This window comes from Lichenostomus cassidix, chromosome 20 (assembly GCF_008360975.1).
Source record: "Lichenostomus cassidix isolate B80296 chromosome 20, HeHo_3.0, whole genome shotgun sequence".
Taxonomy (NCBI): domain Eukaryota; kingdom Metazoa; phylum Chordata; class Aves; order Passeriformes; family Meliphagidae; genus Lichenostomus; species Lichenostomus cassidix.
The window spans coordinates 10300598-10313445 of record NC_139500.1 but is presented as its reverse complement, the minus strand read 5'-3'; the positions used below and the strand labels follow the sequence as shown (position 1 = coordinate 10313445).

The following is a 12848-nucleotide window of genomic DNA, read 5'->3' as shown; positions in this document are numbered from 1 at the left end:
CATGGATATCTTGCCCAGAAAGAGTAAAATTTCCAAATTAAAAAGAAGAAAAACTAAATGACTTTCAGGATGAGTATTGTTTCCTTTGTGCCCACTAGATAAATTAGTTTTTTGAAAACTGAATTTTATGCCAACATCTATATGATTTTTTAAATTTTTTTTGAGATGTCTACACTACAGGCACAGGGTCTGGCTATTATAGGGTAGGTAGGGTGGGAGTTGCCATGTTCTTGCCTCAACTCCAGCAGGTGCAGTTTGCTCCCCGAAACATCCCAAAGTCTATTTTGTGTTTGAAAATTCAGTTCTTGGTGATGTTTGTAGTTCACCTGAGCAGTGTCAGCACAGCTCTGAGCTGCTGTGACTGCACAGGTGATCACTGGCTCACACTGACACCCAATTTGAGCCCAAACTTCATTTCTTTCAGTTGAGAAAAAACAAAACTAAGCTCTGCCTCAAACCATTCTCTTTTTTACTTTTTGTTTGCTCAACACCTGACCTAATAGAGCCATAGCCCATGAGTTGGGTCTGTGTGTGCTACAGGTGTGTGCAGGAAAATAATAATCTGCAAATCTCTGGGATAAGATTCAGGATAGAGAAGAGAAAACAACTTTAGTTATGTTGAGTGTATTGTTCATAGCAGAGAGAGAGGACTGCAGTTAATGGTGGGAAAAGTATTTTAATCAATGACTGCAGCTTTTGGGGGAAAAAAATAGGGGTTGGGACACCTGAGCTACTGTTCTTGGGAAGTGCTGTAGCAGTGCAGGAGGTGTAATTCAATATTAAACTCTTTAGTAAATCACTCTGCTTCCCTAGAACGTGCTGAAATGTTTAAACTTGGTTTAAATTGGTGGGGAAACAAAATGCTTCCTTCTCTCTGCCCTCCATGCATGTAGAAGTCTTCAATTTGACTGAATTTGCCAGGGTGAAGGTAGAAAAATTGCTTTTTCATGAAATTTTCCTCAGCAGTCAAATGTTATAGCCAAAATACCTAAATTATTGCAAAGGAAATAGAGGATAGACCTGCGTATCTGTTTGGATAATCTCACTAAGAAGAGTGAAGTTCTTCCTAAAAATTGAAGGCAAGATGTTTGGGCCACTGGCCAAAACTAATAGAAATTTCATATTTTTCCAGATTTGTGAAAAATGAAAAATTTTATGCTTCTGCTTCAATTTATTTTTGTTGCAATTCATCACTAAAGCAAAATGTGCTATTTATTGCCTGAGAGCGTTTTTCCTACAGACATGGTGTAATATCTTTACCAAAAAGTTTAGCATCTGTGAGTTAAAAATGCATATGAGGATTTACTTTTTGTTCCCTTGGTGAATGCTGCTGCTGTTCTTATCTGAAAAACTGCTTTTTGCATTGACAGAAATGGTGAAAAATGACCCAATTTCCAATTATTTACACAAACTAGCTTTAGTTCCACACTCAGCTTACAAACACAGATCACAGTATTTAAGCTCAGGCTTAACTTTACGCTTGTGAATAGCTTTATTGACTTCAGTGGAGCTGCTGGTGTAGAAAGGTGGGGATGTCATTAGGTGCTCAGCAGTTTGGGTTACAGAAGGGTAGAGTGGCCTTGTCTGGAGAGCTCTGGGCTCCCAGCTTGGATCTGCAACAGGCTTTCTTTATGATATAAAATTAATTACTCTGTGTGACATGGTTCCCATTTCCACCTTGGTCCCCACTTTCTTCTTGCTCGTTTCTGGTCTTTGAGTTACTTTGACCATAAATTCTTTCAGATGGAAAATTTCTTGGTGAAAAACACCGAGAAATGTCAGGTATTGAGTGTGTGTAGATGCATCAGTAGGAAAGGTGGTTTTGCTCTGTGTATCCCTGTTTTATTCCATTTCTTTTCCATGTGGAGTGTGTGTGTCTGCTTGGTGAGGTTTGCTAGCATGTATGGCTCGTTCCTTCTTCCAGGTATAAATGTGATGCAGTGAAACTCTGCTCCCCTCTGGAACACAGATGCACTTTTGATTTCCCCTCTGTGACTGTCATTAAGGGAGCTCTGGTTTTATTTTCACTAAATACCAAATTTAGAAAGTTAAAAGTTTAATAAAATAATAAATCTAGTTCAAATTGAGCTTGAAATACTCAAGTGCCTCTGTAAAGTATTCACACACATGATCTTTCCTATTAATCCAACAAATGTCTTTCTTCAGTAAGCAATTCTGTTTCCTGTTTTTCACCCTCATCCACAATAAGCACCTACATTTGTTTCTTCTTTCCCTTCTAGCCTAAAGATAATTCATTAAAGTAGCTCTCCCTCCCCCTTTTTTTGATCCACCTCTCCACCTCCTAACACCCCCCTAAAAAACACCATCAATATTTCATAAACTTACAGTGACAAATGTATTTTAATGTGGTCCACAGAGAACCTGAGATTGATTGGCCTCTCAGAAATATGACACGTTTCAAAGCAGGATATTCATGGAGTGTTTTAGTGCCTACATTAGTCAGAGAGAAGCAGCGCCCAAATTTATCATAGTTATGGCTTTCTCGGTATCCATTTTCTTTTAGCCGCTGACAGCAAGTATCTGAATGGTCCCTATTGATTGGCTTTGTGGTTCTGTCTTTAAAATGCATTGGCTGTGGGGGTTTTCAGATCAAATTAAGTCTCTGCTTCCTGGAGTTTGTGCATTTCCACAGCGCAAGTGCGGCCGGAGCTGGCTCCATTCATGCTGGTTTTCATTCACAAGGCCCACGGGGAGGGAGACCCGAAATCTGCACTGATAGTGTGGGTGAACTGAGCCCTCTTTGAAAGGCAAGAGTTCCTAATTGCAGGAGGAAGCAGCAAGGAAGGATGGGGATGGGAAGCCCCTACTTTGGGTGTTCTTGGCAGAACGGGGTCTGGGGAGAAAGCTGAGAGGTGTCACATCTTCAGCTCTGCTGGGAATGCCTCATCACAGCCCATTATCTGATACCTGTGCTGCTCTGAGCAGGAGCCTCCTGTGCCTCTGCATATCCTGTCTGCAGTGCTGCATCCTCCATGCAGACAATCCCAGTCCCATACGGAGGTGGCAGGGAATTTTCACTGTGGTGACCAAATTTTGAGAGTGCAAAGCAAACGGTTTTTGTGCTGAAAGAGGTTATTGTGCTATTTCAAATACTGGGCCAAAGAAAATGCTTTGTTTATGCAGTTTTAACTTGGTAAATTTCAATTTAGGTCAAATAAATTACATACTTTTTTTTGTGTAACTTATTGAGAAGGTCTTTAAAGTTATAGCCTGCCACCACCTTTTTTTTTTTTTTCCTTCCAATACATGGATCATATTTATGAAAAGCTTTGAATGACTCAAAGATAAGCTCTATGACTCTGCTTTGGTAAATATGTAATTGTTTACTAACAACCCTTTTCCTTGATATGTATTGCAAGTCTGGGTTAGAAAAAATGTGAGTGATGAACACACTTTAATTTACAGAATAGTCCTGCAGGCATCATGCTGCATGAGGTATTTGTGTGCTTGAACCATTTTAGATTCCTCTTTTCTCCACTCCTAGCCCTGTTTCTCCTTTCAGTTTATCAATGTCATCAATCTAATGCTCTTCATGAATGCAAACCCCATTTTTAAAGAGCAAGCAAAATAATTAACTCTTGGGTTATGCCTCAGCACAGGTTCAACTTGATTTCAGATTTTACTCTCATCTTTTTACCACAGGAACTTACAGGAGTTTCGGCAGTGACTAAATGTAGGTGGAAAATCAGAATGATTGGGTTCATTAGAGGGCAGAGATGGCTTTTTCATAATCCATAGATTCATGGAATTTAAGGCCAAGAGGGACCCCTGGATTGTCTCTCTGACTCACTGTGTATTGTAGGCCATTGCATTTCTGCTGGTTACCACAGTATTGATTCCAATAACTTTTGTGCTTAACTACAGTGTAACTTGTGCTGTCTAAAGCAGGTATTCCACACAGCATCCATTTCTTTATTTGAATGTATCAAAAGCTGGAGAATAACCCACAGTGTTTAAAAAAAAAAAAAGTGCCTATTTTTAAATTTAAATCAGTCTGGCTTCAGTTTCCAGCCATTAGTTTTTGTTATGCCTCTCTCTGATAGATTAATGAGCCGTTTAATACCCTTTGTTTTCTCCCCATGAAGGTACTTATACACTAATCAAGTTACCTCTCAATCTTTGTTGATAGGCTAAATAGATTGAGCTCTTTCAGCTCTCATTGAGATCCCAGTTATTCTCCCCACAGTTGTTCACATCTTTGTTTTTTCTCAACACTCTTTAGAAAGTTGCAATGCTGCAACTGAGCTTTGTGTGTGCTTTACTGGTCTCACCAATGTCATAAATAAAAGTATAATCACTTCATCAATCCTGCTTACTACTCCTCTTGCTTATACCTCTAAAACCAACATTAGCCACTTCTGTCACAACATTGTGCTGGGAGCTTACATTGAGTTGCTTGTTCAGTAAATCTTTTCCCAAGGAGTTTATTTGCAGGGTAGAGGTCCTCTGTTAGCCTGGAAGGATGGCATTGCTTTCTTTTTCATGTTAGAATTTTCACTTCTGGGTAGCATTAGGAGTTGCTTTCCATGAGCTAAGGAAGCTACTTCACATCCATATGCAAAGTTTACACTGTCCTGACTTGCTGACCACCACCTTGGATTTGAGTGTAGGAGAAACCAAAAGCATCTGGACAGGCTACACAAGTGCTCTGCCTGGACTTCACAGGTCAACATGATCTTCATGGATCATTCTTCAACATGGACTTCAACATGACCCCTAGAGCTCCCAAAAGTACTGACAGAGGATGGTGCTCTCAGCTGTTTTGTGCTAGGATGATGGCTTTTTGGTTTAAAAACAACAAAAACCCCTCTAAAGCAACCAAAAATCAGAAAACCCTCAACAAAACATCAAACCAAGGCACACCCCAAAAAAATCCCCAAGCAAACCCAAAAGTCAGAGATCCTGTTAGCATGGATATGGGCAGAGCAGCTATAACCTCCCTGTGCTGGGGCCATCCAGACTGTCCTTTGTCCTTTGACTGTGACTTTGACTGACTTGCCTCGGTGACAATTCAGTGGGGAGAGCTGCATTTTGTGCAGTGAAATTATTTATACGCACTTCACTTGGTGTTTAAAGAGGGAAAATGAAAGAGTAGGTTTGAGTTACGGGAGTGCTGAATGTGATAATTATGCTGCCCTCCTAAAGGAATCCACGCTGAGACTAACATATGCTTTCATCCTCCAGGACAGACTATTCTGTTAGTCTCTTTTTAAATAAATGATTAGAGCTGGCTGAGACGATCTGCAAGCAAGATTCTGCAGTCTCACAGGCTCCAAGAGACTGTGCACTTGGGCTGTGATTTGTTCCTCTGTATTTACTCTTTCCAAATTAATTTTATTTGTACTGGGGATTCACCCAGAAATCTTAATTAGGATGAAAGTTATTGTGTAAAGACAAATCCAACCATAAACACCAAGCAGTCAGCTGACAAGTGAGTTTTAGCATCTAATTTCTCATGCTTTGAGGATGACTGAGGTTGGGTTTTTGGTGGACAGTCGGTGCAGGGTGATGTCTGACAGCTGTGAGGAAACCTCAGGTTGGGGACACATACCCATCAGGAAGAGAAACATCCCAAACTGCCTGTTTTAGTGCCATGGGATCTCTTCTGGAAAACATTAGAAGATAATTTTGTTTTTGCAGGTTCTTAGGTGGCACTTGTATGTACAAAGATGTGTTTTTTGCATGCTAGCAATGGCAACTCATGGACAAACATAAATAGTTTCAGTTCATCACATACTGGCTGTGATTGTGCCAAAGAAAAAAGGACTGAAGTTGTAGGGTACATGGAACCCTAGGAGCAGATAACTAAAACTGTTCTCAAACATGAAGTGAGCTGCAAAAGGTTGCTCCAAGTCATCTAGGAACTGTCAAATAAGAGCTGAGGAACAGAGATGTCCTCAGCTGTTCCCAGTTATTCAAGCTGGTCCATAGATGGCTAAAAACTCTTCACTTTCTAGAAAATACATTACACTGATACTTTCTGATAAAGCAGAACTTGCTGCAGAATGTAAACCAGTGACATTTCAGAGGACACTGCAAAACCCAGCCAAAAAAGCCTGAATTTAGTGGGTTTTTAAGTAGAGCACAGCATCTCCTACAGCTGGTTTTATGCAAGTCATGGGGGATCTGTAGAAGCAACAGAAATGCTGCCTTGTTGTGGGGTTTTGTTTCCTTTTTTTTCCCTATTGTGCCACCCTGAATGAATGCTCGGTGTATTCTGTTTCAGGGCTGTTAATTTTTTTCCCCTCCCAATTGAAAGCAATAGCCCTGGGAAGCCTTTACTCTGTTTTAGAAGAGAAATTGTGTCAAAGAATCAGTGTGTAATGCAAATGCTTCACATGGGGCTGGCTGGTGAAACAACACACTGAGTCAGGTGAAGCATGGAGGGTTTGTGAGCTGTGTCTAGCATTTATGAGAGGTGATAGAAGATCCCTGGAGGAGAGAGGGGCAGCAGACCCCACTCCTTTGGTGGTGAATCCTTTTCCAAGTACTGCATGGTGTGTCTAATTGGATTGCCTTTGCAGGTGGAATGGTGCTAGTTTTCTTTTCAGAAAAGAAATGTATGTGGTTTTTTTTCTTTTTTTTTTTGGCTAACTAAGTAGCTTGTGCAATTTTCTACATGAGTCTTCTTCACCAGAAGAGAAAAAACCCCAGTAAATAAGCTCATACCTCGGTTCAGCTGAGGACTGAACCTGTCACCACACTGCTCTGTGCTGACAGTTTGCACAAGGTGATGGCCAGGGTGAAGTCACACAGGAAACTAATTTTAAAGCACTCAGCTGGGTAAAATTTGCAGCAGGATGTTTATTTGTTTTTGTTAAATGTTTGAAGTGTATACGTTTGTGATATGCCCAGCTTAGTCTTTGAGAGGTTTATTTCACTGCAGAAAGCCTGAATGTGACCCAATGCTCCCTCCTTAAACTTAGGACAATTTTGCAGTTACTGACTCAATTTACTCACTACTCCCCTTTGCTTTCTAAGCTGAGGGGTAGGGGTGTGTGTGTGTATATATATATATATATATAACCTGAGGTAAACAGAAAGCAGTTTATTTACACTGAAAACAGAATATTTTAGGTTTTCTTCCCCATTTTGCATTTAAGTGAAATATCAGACTGGAAATAGCATTTTGGTTTTTGTTTTGAAAGCAGAAGTTCAGTCAACCGTCAGGTCAGTTTGTGTTGATAAATTTGAAAGGTGTAACTTTACACCTATTTCAGAATTAAAACCCTTGCTTTTTAGAGCATCATCCTCCCCAAACCATAGTACTGTGGTTTGTTGTGGGTTTTGCTGGTGGTGGGGCTTTTTGCAGCTTTTTTCTGCTCCTTTTCAGGTGGGTATTCTGGGCAGACCCTTTATGGGGTATTTGCATTCAGCTGTAAGAAAGTTGTTACTCTAAAAACTGTTTCTGCAAATACAGTTTGTTCTCCCAAAAGTTTGTGTTGTGATGGATAAATTTTGATTGAGAAATCTTGATCAACAATCCCCAGCAACTCATAAATAGATTATGTTAGCTAAGGAAAATATTGATCTCTTCTGCATCTCTCTTCTTTAACTGTCAAAACTTTATCTGATAAATTTTGGGTTTGATTTTGCTTCTATAAATATTTTTTGCATAGATTGCAAAGTGTTAAGGAGGATTAAATAATTTTTGCTTATTACTGGCCAGGCCAAGCTTTACTTAGGTACTTGGCAGCTGCTTTGTGTCTCATTGGTATGCTCTTTACAATTCGTAGAGCACAGCAGAGTAGATTTAAAGAGATAGCTTATTAATAATCACAGGCAAACAAAAGCTTGCTGGCAGCAGTTTAAACTTGCATAAGAATGGTGGATTTTTTTTTTTTTTGGAAAAATAATGCTCTTAACAGGGGTAAAAATGAAATAAATTAAAAGAGCTCTTAAATATAATATCTTTTGGGGAGACTGTAGAGAAGTTTTCATAGGAATACCCAGTAATCTCAAACATTTTAGTACAAACATGTTGTCTGTTAAACCCCTCTTGTGAACAGTTAAATAGTTGCTTTTATACCATGAAAACGTCAGACATACACAATTTCATTAAAACCATGGCAGCCTTTTTTCCATTTCACATTTGCAAGGCGGATGTGTTTGATTTTAGTGCCGTTCGCCATGGATAATATGGTGATAAAGTGTGTTTATGTACAGAGATGGATTTGCTGGTGATTAGGGAGGAGAAATAAGAAAGGAAAAAGGAAAATTGTAGAAATGTTGTAGAAATACAACAGAAACTGTTAATAGCTTGATTGTGCTAGGGGTGGAGCTGCAGTAAGCTTACATTTGTTCAGGGCAAGGATGGATTTGAAAGTATTATCCTTTTATTGAACTGATAGTTTTGAGTAATCCTAAAAATAGCTGTGAAATTAGACTTATGTCTCCTTAAATATTTCAGCTTGGAATAATACCCTGTAACTTGGTACAAAATTATTCTTGATTTATATCTCAATACAGGCTGTGATCCCATGCAGGAGGGTTTGAGCTGCAGCTCTTGCATCTCCCTCTTATATTTATGTGTTCTGCTCTAAGCAAATATGAAATTCAATCCAGCCAGTGGAAGCCCCAACAATCCCAGCAGCCTCACTGAGTGCAGGATCTGCATCAGGGTCAGACCTGTAACCCTGAGAGACATCACAACTCATACAGGCAACCTTTTGGTTCCTGGCTCAGTTTAATGAAAAATCCAGTTTATCTTCATGGTGTAAAGTTGTGGCTCCCAGTCCTCCCATTTGGTATTTTGTACTTTCATGCTTGGTTTGTTTTTTAAATATAAGGTGCAAAGACCCCTCTGTCACTGGTGAAAACCAGGTTTGGTTGGAGCACAAAAGCTGCAGTGGCTCACAAGCATTTCCTGTCATGTCATCTTTGTGTTTCATTCTGATGCTTATGTTTGTTTCTCAATATAAACTTTCAAGACTCTTTTCACAGTCTGATTAAAAGCATGCCTACATCAATATGTGGTTTACCATGGACTTTATCAGACCCTGGGACACAATTTGTGCAGTAGAATGAGCTAGGTAGGCTGTGCAATCTGGGAGTACAGGGAAAGAGTTGCCATTAAGCTTTTTAAAGAAACTCTGCATCATTGGCACATTAGTTAGGGATGAACTAATGGATGTGGATACCTACTTTCTGCAAATTATTTTTTTTGTGGCTTTTAACTCCTCATGCTTCGAATATTCTGAATTATTCTCAAACTCCTAAACCTGTTAAATCACTTTCTTGAAAATTATTGCTGCTGGAAGTGCTGCTCATGTGGATTCCTTATTTTTTCTCTGTTCTGTGGTGTTTAGAGCAAGGCAGACTTTACCAGGGAAGGTGATACCTTCTGACTGTTTGATAGAGAGGGTGCTGGGAATAACCGGCCAGTTTTGAACCTAAGATCCCAAATTTGACTGTTTTCCCTTTGCTCAGATCAGCTGCTCCACCTGGAACCTTGTCTAGTGTTTATACTCAGACCATTATTGCTGTAATAATGCTGCTTGTGGTGAACTAACCATTGTTTCAAAATTCTCCATGTGGGACAGCCTGATTGTTTTGTGCCTGGATCTTTGTTCTTGTTGCTCCCTGTGAAACTAGGAAATAGGTTTTATATTTCAGCTTCTGCTGTAAATGTCCAGGGAATAATGGACTGGCTAGCACTGCCAGCACTCTGTGTGCTGAGGCTGGTGTATGATGTGATGCTCAAATATTTTCAGGTTGCAAATCTCTAAATCTCTAAATGTACTTCTTAAAATATATTTTTTTTCTTAAGAAAAAATAATATTATTAAATCAAAAGATATCCCCTTACCACCACAACATCTACAAAATAGAGATGCTACTTTATTAAAAAAAAAACCAAACCAACTCCCAAATTTATTAATCCTTAATATCTGTTACTTGCGAGGTGGGAAAAGGTTCTTATTCATGTAATACTGTTCCAGATGGGAATGTTTCCGTCTTTTTGCGAGATACTTGGTTTAGGGGATGTGGGGAGTGAGGAGGAATGAAAGTTTGGAACATTTGGAACCTGCAAATTCTTGAGTGTGGGGTGGTTCTCTTTCTCCCCATGTCAGGCATTCAGTGGGTAAGGAGGCACAGCAGAGATGTGGTAAATGTCAGTCATCCCCAGAGCCCCCAACAATGAACAAGGATTAAACAAGGAGCTGTGGAAGAGGAAAAGAAATCCTTGTGCAGGTTTTAATAATTCATAAACGTTGCATCTATTTTACTATTCTCTGCATTTAAAAACAAGGCCCAAACTATGCCTGCAAGCATAACTTTCCCTTTTACAGTAAAAAGGGATTGAATTCATTATGGTTAAATTCTGGTTATATAAATTATTTATTTATTTACTCACTTTCTTTTTTGGATGATGGTTGTCTTGCATTTATGGATGGACCAGAGAGTCTTATGTCCAAAACAGTCTAAATTTAAAGGCTTTCATGGAATTGAAATCTAGATAGAACTCAAAATGGTGAAAATTTGCAAACCTTTAGTTTTCTGTAGCTTTGCCTGTCTTCGTTTTTATATATGGACCAAAGTATGTATCGGTAAACTCAGTGATGCCCAGTGTAGTTCTGAGACAATGTCCAGGATGAAAGAGTTTTGTGAGGTTAGTGGGATTAAATGGTATTGGAAGAGTGGGAAAGGAGGGTCGTTTGCTCTCCTTCTCCTCATAGAATACAGCAGAAAGGTATTTTACTTTTGGATCAGGAACACAGAACTTTTGGTTTTGGTAAGATAGCTCTATCCAGGCACTGTGTCCTCAAATGGAATGATGTCAGTGCTGGTCTTTTATCTGGATTTTTTGTTTTAACTTGTCAGTATTTTATAGCTAGCTCTGCATTGTGGCTTTTTAACTAATACTATTGCTCTTTGCCATTTACCTGCTGCTGTTGTGTGGCCCATGAAAGCAGCTCACTCTGAACTGCTCACCAGTGGCCACTCCTTGCACAGTAACCCAGCTGTGGTGAGTTTGGGTTCATGACCAGGAGTGTCCAGCCTGTCCAGGTGGCTGCCTTGCTTACCTGCAGATCTCCCTGCAAGCTTTAGGTAAATGTCACAGTTTGGGGTAATGTAACCCCTGTGTGTTTTAAATGTGATTGCACAAATTCCTCTAAGACAAGTAGTTATTTGCAGTTCTTTACTGTAGGCAAGTGGGACAAATGTCTTCAGCTGTCAAGGTCATTCAGGGCTTGAAAAATAGATCTTGTTTCAGAGTGTAAAGCACAGTGCCTCCAAAATCCTGCAGTAAGACCTTTAATTTCCACTTGAGCAAATCTGACATTGGCTGAGAGGAATCACTTGCTCTAAAGATGTGTCTGCCTTGCTACTGGGCTGCCCTGAGATCTAAAATTTGGTTGTATAGGAGGTATGATAATAGCATTTTTTGCATCTTTGTTGTGGGCATTGGCTTAAAAAGCTTTTTTTTAAATTCCAAAGTATGAGAGATCTTGTTGTTTAATGTTGTCCACAAATAAAAACAAAGATTAGAAATTTTCCCAGAAAAATATTTCTCTGAACAAGAATTATGAACCCTAAAGTTACATTTCATGGCTTGAGCTCACTTCCTCCTGGCAGGTGATGACTGGGAAAGAAGAAAATAGAGTGCTAGTATAGCAACTGTGGCCATGGTAAAATAGTTGATATTTTTTGGTTTTTGTTTCCATTTGGATCGGAGTTCACTTTCTGTTTCTGATTATCTTTTGGAAAGGTGAGGAAAATCTTAAAAGGAGGTGAGAAAATGGTAAGAGTTTTCAGTTCCTCTAATATCTGTTCTTTGTCTTGTGTCCATCCCACACCCCCTGGCAAAATCCTGACTTGTTGAATTATTTCTGCAAATGTGCCTTTTTTTTTTTCTTTCATACACATAAAGTCAAAGAAATTTGGAAAGAGCAAGGAGTTGTATTTAGAGATGGATAATGATTCATTGATAAGTAATTACTGTCAGGACTGTGGGGTCTGATTCAGGTCACTGTTAATTTAACCTGGTTCAAAAGGGAATGGATACTTTTTATTCACATATATTTAATCAAACAGTCCCTGGGGAGAGATAGAATGGGAATTGAGGAGGGAGGATCAGCTAAGAAGATGCTGTGGTTTGAAGTAACAAAATTATTTTACTCTTTCTGGTAATGTCTTTCTTGTACTTTATTTTTCTTATGAATAAAGCCAGAAAGCATCTCAGAAAGGTAGCTTAGAGGCTGCTCATCCAGTTAAGCAGTTGAAAGCTCATTTAGGTGCTCTTGGTGAGGTATTTCCAAGCATCACTTATAACTCATGTAACTCATGGTGACTATTCTATTGAAAACACTTGTAGTTCCTAATTTTCTGCTTTGACTTTTCTTCCCTGGCTTTTCACTCTGATTCCTGAATGGAATATTTGTGTCCAATTTCTCCTGCACCCCTCCTTCTCCACTGCCTGGAGGGTCTTTGGAAGAAGACAGGATGCAAACTGATGGATCCATCCTGCTGTCTGCTGTCTTGTTTGGGTTAGGACCAGCTTTCCACATAGTGTAGATGTTTAGTGTAGATGTTCAGCACTGCTCAGTGATGCTGCTTGGATCTTTTGTGATCTTGGCAGGAGCACAGGATCTCCAAATATTTCTGTAATGGAAAACTATTTGCAAAAAAGGCAAGGTGGAGAACTCTGAGTAGGAGTAGGATGTTTCTCAATCCCTTTCTCCCTCTGCCAGGGATCATTTACCCCAGTGCTGCCCTCACCATCCCCTCCAGACCCCTACAAGCTGCTGTGATGCTTTTTGGGAAAAGGAGAGAAGAAACAATGCTGGAAAGTGAGTGTGAAGCCCACCAAGTTTCAGCCCATCC

The 12848-nt window shown here is 39.6% G+C and overlaps 1 long non-coding RNA gene across 1 annotated transcript in view; it reads left to right on the top strand.

Annotated features, from left to right (window-relative positions):
- Window positions 1-12848, top strand: part of LOC146428812 (uncharacterized) — a 155960-nt gene that overhangs the window by 10908 nt on the left and 132204 nt on the right. The window lies entirely within an intron of this gene.